At 38.0% G+C, this 17,659-nt stretch overlaps 1 protein-coding gene across 4 annotated transcripts in view; it reads left to right on the top strand.

Annotated features, from left to right (window-relative positions):
* The first annotated feature begins 16,025 nt into the window (after positions 1 to 16,025).
* The window catches only part of robo1 (roundabout, axon guidance receptor, homolog 1 (Drosophila)), a 337,926-nt gene continuing 336,292 nt past the window's right edge, over positions 16,026 to 17,659 (top strand). For 3 of the 4 annotated variants that reach the window (XM_047390959.1, XM_047390958.1, XM_047390956.1), the window contains exon 1: positions 16,026 to 16,292. The gene's annotated coding sequence lies outside the window, so the exon portion shown is untranslated. The remainder of the gene's footprint in view (positions 16,293 to 17,659) is intronic. The other variant, XM_047390960.1, reaches the window with a different exon arrangement.

Raw genomic sequence — 17,659 nt, 5'->3', positions numbered from 1 at the left:
CAGATCTGCTGTTCAGGCCAAGACCCATAAAACACATAATCCTTTATACTGACACATCCGATTGCAGAGAACTTGTCAAATGTTTCTTCAATCTATAAAATGTGCTCCGAGGGATTTTACGCTGGAGTCAGCATGGATGAATGATTACTATTTACAATAAGCTGACCCACTAGTAGAAAAAGTCATACTGTAAAACCAGGAGAAAAAAAGGATCCTAAACAAGCCACCCTTATCTGGTCGAGAACAATGACCTCGGACTTAGACCAGATAATTGTCATCCCTACCGCCATCGACTATTAACCACCCTAGTGCATGCTGTAGGTCTTGACTGAAGAGAGCCAGCAGAACCTTGTCATACACATAAAGCAGAGACTAAATCTGCTGGTCCCTAAATCGGACGCCCTCCTGCCTTTGGCTGCGCTTAGACATCCTGTCCATGAAAGTTATGAACAGGACAGGTGACAAAGGGCAACCATGCCGAAGTACAACATGCAAAGAGAACAGGTCTGACTTAACTCCGGCAATGTGAATCAGACTCATGCAGCCCCAGCTACAGGTGGCCGCAACGGGTACTCCGCTCCGCTGTTCGGCATGTAGACTGAAACCCCAATCCAAAGTCACAGGAATGTGATCCTCTTATTCACTGGGGTAAACCCCAATACTAAGCTGAGCTAAGGGGCGACAAGCAAACCCACCTAAGCATGCCACCTCTCCCCGCAGCCACTCCAGAGTAGGTGAATCTCAAGGAGCTGGGCTCCAGAGTCCAGGCTGTGCATGGAGCTGCAGCATTGTTAACCTCCAACATGTAAGACCATATTTTCTTACAGTGCACTGAAAACACTTCCAATAGACTTTGCATGCAAGTTTGCAACATTAGGGATTATGACAGAAATCAGGCCATGTTTAAAACATAAGGCATATAACTTTTGGAATTTATTAAACTGCAACAAATAAAACAATGCTACACTGCAACAATTAAACTTATCTGACAGATTGGATGCAGGAGACAGTGTGGCAAAAATGTTTCATGAGTAAAATGTGTCTTGTTATATCCTCATTAACTTTAAACCCTAACCCCACCTCCCTAACCCTAAACCTAACCCTAACCAATCACTACTAGCACATTCAGGTGGATTACAGAGCCAGAGGGGTTGATAGAGAGCCAGTCAAAAACAAAAAACATAACCTTTTCTTATGTGCAGGGGAACATACTGATTGTTTAGTTGCAGCTGTAAATGATCCATCTTAGTTGTTGTTTTATGCATATAGCTCTGCCTAGTTAGTGGCTCTGTTGCCCACCCTCCATCTTCAAGTACAACATAATATATTTGTACTCACCTGATCAGCTGGCTGTCTCTTTGCCCGTTGGCCATGCAGCTCTTTCTTGATGAGAAGATGCTCATAATCTTCAGTACAGAAAAACTGATCCACTCTGAACTTCCCTAAATTCCAACTTTCTTTGTAACATTCAAATAAACTTTCCCTGCGCAGTTATAGACAATTTATGAAATGTATATTAAATTCCATCAGATAAGAAAGTAACCACATTACATAGATTTTTACAGCTCAGCATGCTTCTAAGGAAAGAATATCCCATTTCATGAAGACTCCTAAAGTGCAACATGTGACACACAACACAGCAATCACTTTTGCCTAAACAGACTGGTCTATGCATCTTTCAGCAGCTCAGCAGGGGAGTCACCTTCCTATATCTATGGCTGAAACATGTATGGCTGTGCCCCCTACTGTGTCTAAATAACGTTTTGCGTGTTCATCAGGACAACCTGTGAATTCACTGTTTTAATCCTCATGAATGTCTTAATGATTGCTACTTGTGGGACTCTTCCTTTCTGTCACGATTGCAGGAAGCCATTGTAGAGTTATATACATCAGCTTTGGAAACCTTTAATTTGTGTTAAGCTTAATCTGTAAGATTTTGCTTTCATATTCTCATTAAAAAAAAAATAAATAAATAAAAACTGTTCAACTCTTAACCCTCTACAGAAAATCTTAGAAATTTTTACCTAGGCTTTCCTAGCCAATAATGATTTGTGGTTTGCTTTAAAGTCTGACCCATAATTCCAATTTGTACGTAATAACTATAACTCATAAATAAAAATGTGCCGACATTTTGTTTTGTAAAAGACGTCATCTTCCATTTATCCATTGTCTATACCCGGTTGTCTTTGTAAGGTTGTGGGAGAGCTGGTGCTTATCTGCTTTGTTTAAAACTCAAAGGTAGTAAATCAAAATACATTATGTTAGCAACAAACAGACCCAAAATGGTGCAATAAATGCATCAAACAAGTGTTGATTTTAGTGTTTAATGAATAGGAGAAATACAAATTGACTCTTTCAGTATTTGACCCGCCGATCAATGATCATAAGCAATAAAAGAAAAATTGGCCGACTCTGAACTTCTCTTTTAAAATTAGTTTTCATTCTTTAGTCTTTGGTCAGAAAATAAATTATAAAAAGGATTTATTTTTTATTTCCACAGTTCTGCCTTTATTAAAATGTCACATTTGTAAGTCAGTCAATGTTATCTCGTCCTTTTTAAATAACATAATTTCCTTTTTGTCCTAGCTATCTGTAAAAGAAAGTACCTCCTAGCTTGTTGCTTTCAGTAAGAAAAAGAAAATCCGGATTCCTTTTAAGTCTTTTTATCAGGATATGATCACTATCGCTAATATCGCTAACAGTTTAGTTTTTGGTTAAAACAAATGGCCAAGTCTCCATATATTTTTCTTCTTTCTAATCCATCTGTTAAAAAGGCAGAATGATGAACAATTAGCTGTGTTTGATCTTAAATTAGAAGGTGTTGTCAGTGTTGCTGAAATAACAAAACAAATGTTATGATTTTTTGATTTCAGCATCAGTTTAACTACTCGTACATGTACTCGTCGTCTTCCGCTTTATCCAGGACCTGGTCGTGGGGGCAGCAGACTCAGCAGAGACGCCCAGACGTCCCTCTCCCCAGACACCTCCTCCAGCTCCTCCGGGGGGAGCCCAAGACGCTCCCAGGCCAGCCGAGAGACATAGTCCCTCCAGCGTGTCCTGGGCCGTCCCCTGGGCCTCCTCCCAGTGGGACATGCCTGGAACACCTCCCGACGAAGGCGTCCAGGAGGCATCCAGTATAGATACCCGAGCCTCCTCAACTGGCTCCTCTCGATGTGGAGGAGCAGCGGCTGTACTCTGAGCCCCTCCCGGATGGCCGAGCTCCTCACCCTATCTCTAAGGGAGTGCCCGGCCACCCTACAGAGGAAGATAATTTCAGCCGCTTGTATCTGGGATCTCGTTCTTTCGGTCATGACCCAAAGTTCATGGCCATAGGTGAGGGTAGGAACGTAAACCGACCGGTAAATCGAGTTTAACTAAATATTATTTATTTCTAAATGGACATAAATGTTCAAAATATCCCAGTAAGGTTTTTTGTGTTAGGAAGAGTTATTGTGATATGGACACAAACAATATTTTGATTAATAGTTGCTAAAATATGGGCCGCAAAAGGTAAATCAGACTGAACAAAAAGTTTTTGTTAATGTCTTAAAGGACAGAGCCCTCCGTCTGAGGTTATTTATTCACACACTCGGCCATGTTGATTAGTAGACAAAAGGATGCAGCTCAATTTACCTCTCATTAGGATCCTAATGCTTTCTATTAAATACATCACCATGTCCCAATTAGAAAGCACCGAGACCATACATCATTTTAATTGATATCCACCTCGAGCCACATGGGCTCCCCATATTCCAACAACATTCTCAAAATCATCTTAGCATGCAGGGCGGAGAAGTGGAGCCTCTTTTATTGGAGCACACTCATTGGTGTTGTATTGTGGTGTGTGGGCGGTTTTGATTGTATATATCTTGATTTTTGCATTTGTGAGCTATGGGACGTTGGAGAATAGCAGTGTAGCTTCTCATTATAAACCCTGCATTTCCCATGATACCGATGCTTTCTGTTTATTGAATGGTAATGTATTAGGAGATGCTGATGTATTCTGAACCCTTGCACTTTGCTAAAACAATCACATTTAATAAGCTATTGCAGAGTGCAGCTAGGACATAGGATTGGATACATTTTAAATAATGTAAATCAGGATATTAGTAGTATGCCGTAATATATGATTTTATAGGGTACTGCAACAGAAGAACCAGTATTTGACATATGATTCTAGATGCTTGAATAAAAATTTTATGTTGATTATCAGCCATGCAGAGCTGTTATTAGAGGAAAAATATCCAAACCCTTCAGCTCAACATAATGTCCAAATATCTTTTAACCCTTTTTTTTTTACATCTTACATGATTATTATTACATATTTGGTGATCAATAGTGACCAATGATGCCTAAAAAACATGTTTTTGTTTCATATTAACTGAATCCTTCAAAAACATAAGATTCCCAACATTTATGGACTACAATTGCATTAACCAGCAACATTTAATTCAATTCAAAATTAATCCAAAAGGAAAATTAAATATTGTTGTAGCTTATAATTATACAGGTTATTTAAAGAGCTGTTGTAGATACTTATGTCTTTGGGCAGGAATGTCATTTGATGCACTTTTTTAGTTTAATCAGAATTAGATTAAGGTTAGGGACACAATAAAATAAGCAAGATATTCTTGTAAAATTCAGTAAAAATTGAATTCAGTACAAATCAGAAGAAAAACAGAAACCACTATCGGTCAGGAATAACCTCATCGGTGCATCTCTATAGTAGATCTATGAATTGTTTTCAAAACCAAAATTATCGCTATGCGTTTTAATATTAGCTTTACTTACAATGTAAGAAACAACCTGAAATGAGTTCTTCTAAAGCAAGACAGAAAAATAAAGACAATAAACTCTACAAATAAGTTAGAAAATTTATCAGCATCTTTGCACCTTCCTGGATGGACTCGGATTGCATTGTGTGGTCATCAGGACCGAAACTGATAAAGGGACTGTCGATCAATAACCATTTCTTATCATGATCCTTCATCTTTTCTCTATCGAGGACCAAAAGCTCTTTTCACAAGTGATTCTACCGATAACCACCTGTTCAGGTCCAAACTGGTTGAATCTTTTCCTCTCCTCACTGCTGGCTGGTATTAAAGCTAAGCGACAGTGCATTATATCTCACAAGGCTGCCACGTAAACAGCAGGAGGGGAGATGGTCAGTGTTTATTATCTGCTCTTGCCTTATCACTTCTCTTCCTGTATCTGTATCTTCCTGCAACTGTACTTGTGCATCTGTTCGGAGTTCAGATTCTTTACAGGATTGTAAGTACTTTCCATTGATCGGGTATGAGGGAAATGTTGGAATACTAATGGGCCTGTGCTCAGCAGACAATGATATTTACTTGGAAAATCACAGCAAAGCAGAACAAACATGTCACTTTTGTTTGAAGTAGGGGAACTGAGGAATGAGAAGGACCAAACAAATCATGTAAAGAATGACAAGATGTTTGACTTCATCTCCTCCTATCATTGGATGTTGGCTGCTTCTACATTTTTCCTGCGAACTTCAAAACACACTAATTAGTCAGACAAATTGCTTAAACTCTACAGAGATGGGCATGAGGGAATTTGCATCTCCTTGTTCATTATGTTTTATTTACCTAACAAGCAGTGCTTTGTTCATTATAAAAAATAAAAAATAAACTTGCCCTGACCTTTCCTCATCCACACAAATTATTGTTTCACAAAAATCCTTTTAATGCATTCTTGTGTTTTTTGCTGTTTAGATAAAACCCCTAACCACTGTTTTAAGGCTGGAAGCTGCATGATAACTTAAGCCTGAGTTGGAAATGATGTTATCTGGTATTATGATTCCTTCAGTGACAGGTATTTTTTTCAATAAGTCATACTAAAAATAATTTTTTTCCAAGTAGCATTCAGATAACATTTGAGAGATTCAGTGTAAGTATATATGCAACATTGCTTAGCAACATTTCTTGTAGAACATCCATACAAAACCAGTTTTTTGGTCTCAATTTATGTTGAAATAAGTGACCTTATTGCATTTGACATAAACTGTATTACTGCAATTAACAAACTTAAATAAGTTAAGTATCACCAAGGCAAGGCAAGTTTATTTATAAAGCACACTTCAGCAAAAAGACCATTTATAGTGCTTTACATGATAAAAAAAATTTACATTGCAGTGGCTTGATGAAAGAAAGTAAAAAAAAAAAAAAAGTAAAGAAATGAGAAGTTGCACTACAGACTAAAATCAATGAATGAACTCAATGCTTTAAGGCCCATATTTTTTTTAGTATAAAACCAGTTTCTCCTTGGGGAGGAGGCAACTCCTTAGAACTGTTCTGACCCATTATGGGTGATAATGGGTGAATATTCCTTATAAAACTGGTCCATGTCTGGACCAAGAGTCAGAGACTTCCTGTTGCTCTTTAACTTCCTCCTAACCTCTTCTAGGAGAGCCCAGCTCAACAACACTGTGCTGTGGAGGGGTCTTTTACAGTGAACTGCTTCACACTGTGGACAGTGATGTCCTTCATGCTGTCTGTTCCAAGGTGGAAAATTCTAATTACCATTTATCCCCAGCGGAAACTTGTACCAATATGTTTTAGTTACTAGTTTAAATAGATCAAAAGAGGATCAAATCTATGGGGTTTTAACTTTGATTTAAAAGAAGCAGGGATTGAGCATTTTTGAAGTTTTTTGAAGTTTTTTCCAGATTCATGGAGCATAAGAACTGAATGCTGCTTCTCCATGTTTGGTTCTGACTCTGGGGATGCAGAGTAGACTTGAACCAGAGTGGCACCAGTGGCACCAATTGTATGGCATCCTCACTTATGTCAGTCTGCCCCAGGGCAGCTGTAGCTACAATGTAGCCTACCACTGTCAGTGTGTGAATGGGTGGATGACCGATTGTAGTGTAAAGCGCTTTGGGGCCCTCAGACTTGATAAAGCACTATAGGAGTGTAGGCAATTCACCATTTACCATACAAGGAGCCAGTGTTGCAACTTTAGAATTGAAGTTCTTAGTTGTTTTTTACAGTGCATTGATATTTTTCAAATATAGAACAAACTGAAGAAATCAAACTGTATTTAGGTTATCTTTATTTCCCATCACAGTATTAATTGCTTCTCAATGATGAGAAACTATAATTAAAAGTGAGAATAAATGTTTTATGTTTTAACAGGAAAAGTCTTTGTGAGATGGATTTGGTAATACTTTGCTTCACATTTGGGTTATGGATGGAACCTGTTCTCAGTAGATCCAAACTTAGATGGCATATTAATATACCTTTTTTCTGTGTATTACCTCCTCAACAAAGTGCCGCTACACCACTGGCTTCTGAAATGGGAATTGGTTGGATAAGTGGGAAGGCAGCAGGTGTATTACTTGGGAGCCAGGGGCCAGGAGGTAAGGGAAAAGACGACTCATGCATTAGATTACAAATGCATTGAGCTTGTCAAAAAATGCACCTGCTTATTGCTTGACATTAATTTGTTTGGACATGGGTTATAATTCAATTCCATTTAAGAATTAACTTCCAGGACAAAAAGCTATTAGCTGGCTAGAGGCTGATCAGTAGAAAATTCCCCATTGCTGCTCTGGCCATCCAATGTGAATGGTAAAACCTTCATGCACAACTATGAAATACAACTCCCTATTAATTTTGTGCACCATGGAGCCATAATAATAATCCAATCTATACTTTAAAGAAGATTCTGACACAACAGAATTGAGTCCAATTCCCAATACCTGCTATGCCTTATGCTTTGCTGCCTTTAATGAGAATGGTATGACAACTACAAAGTAATGCATTTAGGACACAGGTGTACCTAATTTTTTCTGCATATAGGATGGAACATCATCACCAAACTTTTGCAAAACCTATTAACCCACATTTTCGGAAACTGGAAAGAATAGGTGAAGTATAAAAACAGGAAAGCACAGCAATTATAGATCCAGTCAAACCAAATTAAAAAAGTAAAAAATATTCAGTTTTTTTTAAGTAAGTTATTAATTGATGCTTACATTTTGTGAAAGAAACTATTGTGATGGCTGCCATCATAAACAACGGGTAGAATCATAGAATACAAGTTAATTGCATCTTTTAACATATTGGATTATTTTATTATAATCGTTTGTTGTAAACTAATGTATAGTATTTTATTTTACTGCATTGCATATTATTGCCATCCCAATATATCGCATCATATGTTGTTTGGTATCAGATTGTATGATACTGTTTCATATTTTTTTATTCTTGTATAGATTATAATTGTGTAGTGTCTCAGATGTACCTTGTATATCTGAGATGGTGATCTGATGAAGAAGACTGTTTCTTGTGAGACAACAAACATCATCCATGCATATATATTGTTCCTGTGTTTTTGCAGAGGTCTGCATTCTCTTCTCTGGACATATTATGCTTGTTTTAATGATCCACCTAAGTGTTTCCAGTGCTAATTCAGGGCTCCTGCTATAGCTAGCTGTTTTTCAAAGTTTTATGAAGGAACAGCAAAATACTGGCTTATTTTTTTACAGACATGAACTAACACAGCAGTATTTTTATTGTTTATTTTACTGCAGTGATGTTGGTTATTAAGAGTGGTGCACTGCTGCCAGTCATGCTTACTGCATGACTTGCCATTCTTATGGGGCATATTTACTATCAGGGGAGTGAAGCACTATCGGAAGTTGTCTGTGGGAGTGTCTGTTTCTGTCTGTGAAATTCTAATTCTGCATGTTCAGTTGATTAAGGTTTGTGCCTTGCTTTGGGGGAAAAATCTGCTTTGGTAGACATTATAATTGGGTATTGTTTCTTTGCCATAAAAATACATGTATATCAAATGGGTGCCATATGTCTTATTCCCGTATATTACTTCATCTCACTCTATGCCACACGTAATGCACTGATGAAGATTCACTTACCTCGGCATGCTCTATGCTTGAAACTGAACGTTAAACAGATGGATTGATGTACTTACTGAATAATTGAGATTATAATTATTTGAGCACTTGGGGACACTCAGTGAGCAATGACATTTCAAAACAAAATGTTTGTTTGTGCTGCTACCATTTTCAAGATAGTGATTAAAGTTACCACAGGTCTTGAAAGGTCAATCATTAAATAAATTGAGAAATAAATATTCTTTGTATAATTTATGGCCTTGAAGATTAATGTTGTTGGCCATTTAACGATAAATGTTTGCAGTTTGGTTAACTGAAAATAAAATAAAAACAATAATAATAATTTCCCATTTTACAAAATAAACAAATCTGGTTAGCATTTCCTCAAGTTTCTGTCATGATATCTTACTGTACCAGTCCTTCCTTAAAGGTAACCTATTATACTATACTTCATTTGAAACATTTGGGACAAGTCTATGGGCTATACAAAACATGTTAATTACATTTTTCGCACAAAGTTATTCTCACATAATGTGATTTGACCTCCTCAGTTCCCCCTGTTTTGAGCTCCTTTCAGAATAAGCTGTTTTAGCCCTCTGTTACTAAACCAGCTGCAAAAGCTGCACAATTATCACTTACAATTGAAAAACATAATCTAAAAACTTTCTTACCTTTGTAATATTCTCTTCAAAAACCTTCCTGGTTCAGGACACATCGTCTTAATTGGACAAAGGTAAAAGTCACTCAGTCTGCGTCACACGTCTTCATCTTTTAACAGCTGGTGACTGGTGGGACTGACGTTGACGTGTTTAGTATAATATGATTCTACTGGCTCTTTGGATTAAAAGGAGGGTCATTTGTGCAATTTGGACCAACCAAACTCGACCTATTGCTCTGCGTAAACCTACTTGTCAGTAAATGTACTTCAGTTGGATTGAAAGAGAATAGTTTCTCCGTGTTATATTAAAAATGGAAATTAAATGTGGGTAATTAAAAAAAAGATTATGCTAAAACAATGTTAGACATTAAGGAAAATTTTTTTTATAGGTTTTGCAAGTTAAAACACCAACTTCTGTAAATGGTGCCAACATGTGCCATACTGTGCCAATGGGCCAAATGCCTAGGTATGTCTTTACTAAAAGCTCCCTAACTTTGCTTTAGTTTTCCTCAGCTTTATGAATCTTTGCACAGGTAAGTGGATTTACGATTTTAAAAAGTTTCTGGTGAGGAAAGAAAATCTTTTTTCTGTGTTCCTTTCTCATTATTTCTGGAACAATAGCAGCTATTGTAATATTTACACTTCTGATGGAATCGTGGAAGTGTTGGATTAATTTGATACTAAGATTATTTAAATAGTTTGCAGTTGCTGTGAAAAACCAAGTTAAATTTGGGCATATTATTTCGAGCACAAACTTCACAAAAACCCCTTGGGGTTTAAGTAGTTGAAGATATTTTATTTAGATGTACTGTTTTGTTATGGAAATACTGGTTTTGTCATATTACTTGCTTTGTTATACTCCCTCTATATTCTCATGTTCTTTATATTTTCAAATTTATCAATGTTAAATCTATAATTTGAATGCATTATGATTTGATAAGATAGACCAATATAAAGGCAAAGTTTAATAGGATTCAATATTTGTTACCAATAAAAAAAAAAAAATGCGACATGTATTTGTGTTGAACCCCTTTCATCTGGTACCCCTAAATAAAATTAAATGTAACCATCAACCTTTCATAATCAGAAAAGCTTTATTGCCAAGTACGTTTTTGGACATACAAGGAATTTGTTTTGGCGTAGTCGGTGCAATACAATACAAATTAAACAGTATAAACATATCTACAATATAATATAAATATATGTGCACAGTTTTAAGTGAGTGAGAGTAAGTGTAGAGCAGTATGTAGAGCAGTATAAGATGCGAGAGCGGTACAACAGTGCAGGTGATCAGTGTGCAAGTATGGCAGTGCGAGTAAAGCAGGAGTCCAAGCTGAGCGTTAATGTAACGCATAGAGTTGCAGGTTACAGGTGTCCTGTCAGCAAAAAAAGAAGGGAGTGTGGGGGAAAGGGAGAGTGTCAGGGTGGTTTCCGGGCTTTGTTAACCAGGCTGGTGGCAGATGGGAAAAAACTGTTCTTGTGGCGTGAGGTTTTGGTCCGGATGGACCGCAGCCTCCTGCCAGAGGGGAGAGTCTCAAAGAGTCTGTGGCTGGGGTGGGAGGGATCAGCCAGAATCTTCCCTGCCTGCTTCAGGGTCCTGGAGGTGTACAGTTCCTGGAGCGACAGTAGACTGCAGCCAATCACCTTCTCAGCAGACCGAATGACACATTGCAGCCTGCCCTTATCCTTGGCTGTAGCAGCGGCGTACCAGATGGTGATGGAGGAGGTGAGGATGGACTCAATGATGGCTGTGTAGAAGTGCACCATCATAGTCTTTGGCAGGTTGAATTTCTTCAGCTGCCGCAGGAAGAACATCCTCTGCTGGGCTTTCTTGATGAGGGAGCTGATGTTTGGCTCCCACTTGAGATCCTGGGAGATGATGGTTCCCAGGAAGCGGAAAGATTCCACAGTGTCAGTTGTGGAATCACAGAGGGGTAATCCATCTAGAGGTAATCCATCTAGAACATGAGCACACCTGTGTGCAACTTAACCTCAGTTTAAACACAGCTCTTCTGTGAAGGTCTCAGAGGTTTGTAAGAAAACAGGTGAACAATGAGCATCAGGAAAACCAAGGAACACAGCAGACAGGTCAGAGATAAAGTTGTAAAGTTTAAAGCAATGTAAGGTTAAAAACATTGGAACTATTCAACTTCTTGTAAGCATTAAACATCTCATGGATTACCTGAAAGGAAAATAAGTATTGGACAATTGCAAACCTAGGACATGGCCATCTGGGCCATGTGTTGGCTTGGCAATGAGAGCATTAATCAGAGAAGCAGCCTAGAGGCAAAGCTCTAGATGAGCTGCAGAGATCCACACCTCAGGTGGGAGAACTTGTCAACAAGGTAATTAATGGTTGTGATGTCCACAAATCTGTCCTATGGAAGACAGGCAAGAAGAAAGCTGTTGTTGAAAGTCAAAAGAAGTTATATCTGCAGTTTGCCACAAGCTATGTAGTGGATACAGCAAACAGGTGGAAGAAAGTGAACTGATCAGATATGATCAAAATTAACAGTGTTAGTTTTCCTAACACTGAACACCATCCTTGAACCTTATCAACCCAAACGTAAAACATGATGGTGGCGATCATACATCGGAAGATGAGTCGAAATATATACAGGGCAATGCTGGAAAAGACTTGACACTTGGATAGAGGTTCACCTTTCAGCATGACATTGACAATAAAATCTCAGTCAGCGCTATGATCAAAGCATATTAATGTGATAAAATGACCCAGTCAAGGTCTAGACATAAAGTCAAGGGAAAATCTTTGGCAAGACTTGACTGAATGACTTAAAACAGCTGTTTACAGTTGCTCTCCATTCAATCTGAATGAGCTTAAGCTATTTTGTAAAGAAGAATCCACAACGATTTCAGTCCCTGGAGGTGCACAGTTGATTGTAATACCCCAAAAGACTTTATTGACTTTTTTAATTTAAAAAAAGAGAACCATGCATTATTTTCCTTCCACTTCACAATTATGTACTGTTGAGCTGCCAAAATCCCAAAACATATACACTGAAATTTGTGATTAATAAGGAATGAAATGGGTTGCTGTTCAGGGTGTGTAAATACTTTAGAAGGCACTGTGTCTGTGCCAGGTTCTCGATATTAAGTATCAGCATGTGGAATTTTTGGGCTTGAATAACAGCACGGTATTTTTGTTTGTTTGTGCTGAACATGTGGCTGTCTTTGTGGACACATGACATGTTGGGCTTTTCTACAAGTTAATATGAAAGTAAGCCGATCCCCTATCTGCTCCTGCTTTCTTCCCATCTGTTGGTTCTCTTGCTAACACACACAAAATATACACACGGAAAACTTCCAAACTCCTGTTGCAAGTTAATTAAACAGAAAAGCCTTTAGTTTTGGATTTATTATGCCATTAAGCATCTTTGAAATTTAGATCTTAATATGCAGGTGGCAGATTGGGTTTATGGATTATCATCCTCATGCAACTTAAAATAACAGATTTTAGTCAGATCTCAGGTAAAGGTTGTGTTTGAATCTGTGAAAAAGGTAATGTTACACACATTGCTTTCTACTAGCTACTTCAGCACTCATTCAGGCGCAGTGGTTTATATTTAGTAGTCACACTATTCCAGCTCTTTCCCAGAATTCCTGAACAGATACTGTATGAATACAATTATTTATGTCTGCAATATTTCTATATTATACTGCAGAAATACCCAAATTACACTGGGATTTTCTCTTCCAGCAACACCTGCATTCTTGAACAAATAATGAATATAAGATTATTAAGTGTTATTCTCGTGTTCAGGATTAATCTGTGACCTCTTTGTGTATCATTGCTTTTTTCTTCTCATATGATTTACAATTTGCAGATGTAGGCGCACATCCTGCATATCAAGCATGGCTGCTGACTCCTCAATTTTCTTCCTCATCCAGGCACTGCAAGTGAATGCAAATGGATATGAACTTCAACTGATTTTCAATGTCATATTGCTTAAACAACAAAAACATGACACTGGTTAAAAAAGTGAGGTTGTATACATGCAAGAATTTAAACATAGGGGTTTGTGATCATTCTACTAATACTATTTTTCTTGATTTCAGGGCTCCACTTTGCAGAGATTTTATATTAGTCTATTGTCTTTGATCTAAACCATGTCACTGTAGCTCTGCCTGTATGTTTAGAGACACTGTATTTCTAGAAGGCATACCTCCGTCCAAGTCCTTTGAGTCCTCTTTTCCAGGATTGCTCTCTATTTAGCCTTATCTAGTATCCTTATAGCATGATGCTGCCACCACTATATGTAGGCCTAACCATGGTGATCATTTCTTTAAGTGTGAAATAAAGTACTTAGACTGTTAAGGTCTAATGTTGTTTATTCCCCACCAAACAAGCACAGAAGTATATTACACCTTTAATTTATTTGTTCAATACAAAAGCAAGTGCAATGCTTTTTTACCATTAGGACCTTCTCTAAATGAGTCAAACATGTAAACCTGAATATGTAGACTGGTTAAACTTCGACTGAAGTTTTTATCCATTGTTCACAGATTCTTTACATCACAGTTTTAATTTAAGCCTTTACCCTGTTTGTAAAAACAAATAAACTAGTAGCAGGTGACAAAAAAGGGTCTTGCCCAAGTCACCTTGGAACTATTAATAAAAAAAATCTTTAGCCATCCAGGTGACCATGCAATTAATTTGGACTATTTTCTTTGTTGAATAAATGCCACTTACCAGCAAGTTATTACACTGTTCATGCTTTAAAAAAATGCAATTGTCTAATTGAATCCTGATGTCCATTTGTCATGTAAACTACCAAACAAAGACCTTGAAATCAATAAGTCTAAAATATGATGAGTTATAAGTATTGGCCTTTAGTTATAAAGCAAACATGTAGTTCTCAATATTGCTTTCTTTGGATGATGAATTTGAGAGTTAAATTAGGATTGATCCTTGTTCTGCACTCCCTCTGGACATGCCCTGTTCCCCTCTCTGGGCCAGAAACCCTTGAAGATGCATGGCAGGATGAGAGGTAATCTGAATATCTGTTCAGCCCCTTTCAAAGAGTCTGCCTGTGCAATAATTGAAAGGAGAAGAGGTCATATTCATATTTACTCTTTTAGAAAAACATGGGATTTTGAAGAAACATGAGAATGAGCAAGTACAAGTACTCCTTTTTCTCTTCAAGCAAAACACAAGCCCAGAATTTCAAGATTCTGGGCTTGTTTTACATCAATGAAAATGTTTAAAATTGACAAGTTGAAAAAAAAAAACAGAAAAAACCCCCCACCACCTGCTGTTTTTGTATTTATCCTATTCAGGACTCAAATACATAAAGGTTGGCTGTTTACTTATTGTATTATTTTTAAGTCTAACATACGGTCTAAACAGTCTAGATTTGATTTACAGAGAATTGAAGAAAGTGGATAGATTAAACTATTTATCTGCATATTGTTAAGGTAAATGCTGCTGCGTTTTAAAGTCCTATTTTCATGGTTTACATTGCTGTATCCAACCATATGAATGGAAAGTTGAGTTATAGGAAGAAGTGCACAGGCAATATACATTTTTCAGCCTTCAGATTGTGAAGCTCATTCAAGAACTTGGGAGATTACCATTGGTGGACTGCAGCTGGTGGCGGAGCTTCAAGAGCCACCACAGCAGAGTTGTACAGGAAAGAGGCTCCAACTGTTGTTTTCCATGTCTTAAGCCACTCCTGAACCAGAGGCAACCGGAAGTGTCTTACTTGGTTAAAGAACTGGGCTATTACTCGGTGCGTTTTTAGATTAAAGTCAATTTTGTCTTTGAATGGTCCCATTGTCTCAAGGAAGACTCCAGAGGCACAGAATAGAAGATTATCATAATAAATAATGCTTATATCACTTTTTTGTATAGTTCATCTTTGTAATACCTATTTATATATTTTTTAATGGGTTACTAAAACAAGTAAACATTTTTATGGAATTCTGATTTATTGAGATGAACAAATATATTCTGTCTAAGACTCTGGCTCTTTTGGACCCCCTCTGGTGATCTGGTGGCAACAGCTGAGCTTGCTTGTGCCTTGGGTCAGCTGTTACAAAGGACTCAATTTTACCAACCCCTGGACTGTTGCGTTATTTTAAGCTATCAAGCTATAGGCAACATGGATCTTCTGCATTTGAGTATCAATGAAGGATAATCATAAAAGAAAGCAAACGATTATTCTTCTCAGTCTTAAATACATCAATTTCTTTATAGGTTTTTATACTGCAATCTAAGAAGTCGAACCGTAAAAACGGGTCACATGTGGCAAAACTGTAATTCGCAAAACGTTGAATGGTTTGTGGCTCATTGAAACCGAATCCTTTATGTGGGCAAAAAGATTGATTCTGGTGCCACAGTTTTCGCGCAGCGTTAGGACCCAGGGAGGCTGACACTGCTGCTCTCTGCAAAAGCAGCATGGACACATTTGTATGCGCCTGGCTCTCCACTCTCCCTCGCTGCACTAACCGCACCGTAGTCCACATTACCGCATAGGATATATTTTATTTTCTACCAAAGGATAAGACTTATCAAATGACTTTGCTTTTGTCTGAATTAACAATGGTGCATCCTTAAAGAGCGGGCATCTAGCATCCGCTCACGCCGCTCTGTCACTAGTTGAAGACTCCTCGTATCTTCTAGCTGGTGTCGTTCTTATCCAAGCGCGCAGCGAACAAAAGTTTTACCGAGCCGCCTGTATGGAGCTGTTCTGCTTTTAGGGAGACTTGTTTGAAGCTTTGCATCATTTTGGAGAGGTAAGTACGATTTCCATTCTCTGTAAGGGAGTACTCTTAGGTGTAGAAGCGCTCACAGCTTGCAGATAAACGGCGTATGCATGTGCAGTTTATTCAGTATGATTCATACACAATGAGCTGCATCTTATCCAACTCCAGATAAAATAAATATGGGATATACGTAAATGTTTGTATCATTGCGCAAAGTACAGCTTCTGCTACATTTATAACTCTTTTTACTTGCTATTAAATCCAAATGTTTCATTTTATGGAGAAATCAAACATGTTTATCCCGTATACATTTTCGCAGCTTTCATGGTTTGCGTGAATGAAAGTGTGCGTTACTTGTCAAAGCAGCCTGTTACTGACAGACTGACAGGACGCTCGCTCTGCTTTCCCAGAGCTGTTCTTTCTCCGTGGTGCTGAAAGTTTCCCAGCTGGCCACATGGCTTGACGCATCCGCATCGAAGAAGAAGGAGAAAGGAACGAGGCTTAGATGTGCACACAAGCTGTCGTTTCTACAGGCAGACATTTGGGCTTTGAATAGCTAAACGTTGCGAGTTTTCTTTTTGTCACTAAATCTGTTAGAAGTGAACAACCCTCTGTTTGCGCGTTGATTTCCAGAACTTATGCGAGATCCCAGCCGGTATCACACGGAGAACAAAATTTGTTGTGTTATGAATTAATAAATTGTCTCTGTGCAGTTTCACCATTTATGCTATCCAAAGTATCATAAAGATACATGTTTCTTAGTTCCCCTGTTGTCTACCTTTGCTTTGATGGATTCCAGAAACAAAGCAGATACGCAATAGTTTTGGTTTTACAAATACATCAACTTAACAAAGCATCCTACATACAACTGATTGTAACTGTCATCCACTTACAGAAAACTTGCTTTATGTAATTATATAAAAATTACATGGTTACTTCGACAATCTGAACGTCGGAAGATATATAGGTAAGGATGTTATAGACAGGTGTCGAGCTGTCCACCTCTCCTCTGTAGCATTGCTTCTTGTTTCCTTTCCTTACTGAGCTAGACCAACTGCTCCTTACAGCAAATGGCAGATGCCATTTGCACAATAAGGCACCTCTCAAAGAAACACAGGTCATTTTTTCTATTTTCTGAAAGTGATGAAAGAGTAAATGTGGCACCACCAAGGGTGAGACAGGAAGGCAAACACTATATATTTGCTGGCAACCCTGCTGCTCCTCAGACCCCACCCCCGCCACACTATTTTTTTTATGCCAAACATCATTTCTCAACATGTTTTTTTTTTCTTTATTTATGCACATATTTATTTATGTATTTTCTTTGTCACAGTGTGCCACTTTTAAATATCAGTCAATCATTCCAAGCTTTGCCACTCACCCCCCTATATATGACT

This window comes from Girardinichthys multiradiatus, chromosome 18 (assembly GCF_021462225.1).
Source record: "Girardinichthys multiradiatus isolate DD_20200921_A chromosome 18, DD_fGirMul_XY1, whole genome shotgun sequence".
NCBI classification, from domain to species: Eukaryota; Metazoa; Chordata; class Actinopteri; order Cyprinodontiformes; family Goodeidae; genus Girardinichthys; species Girardinichthys multiradiatus.
Note: the sequence above shows the minus strand (reverse complement) of the source record. Positions and strands in the feature narration are given on the sequence as shown.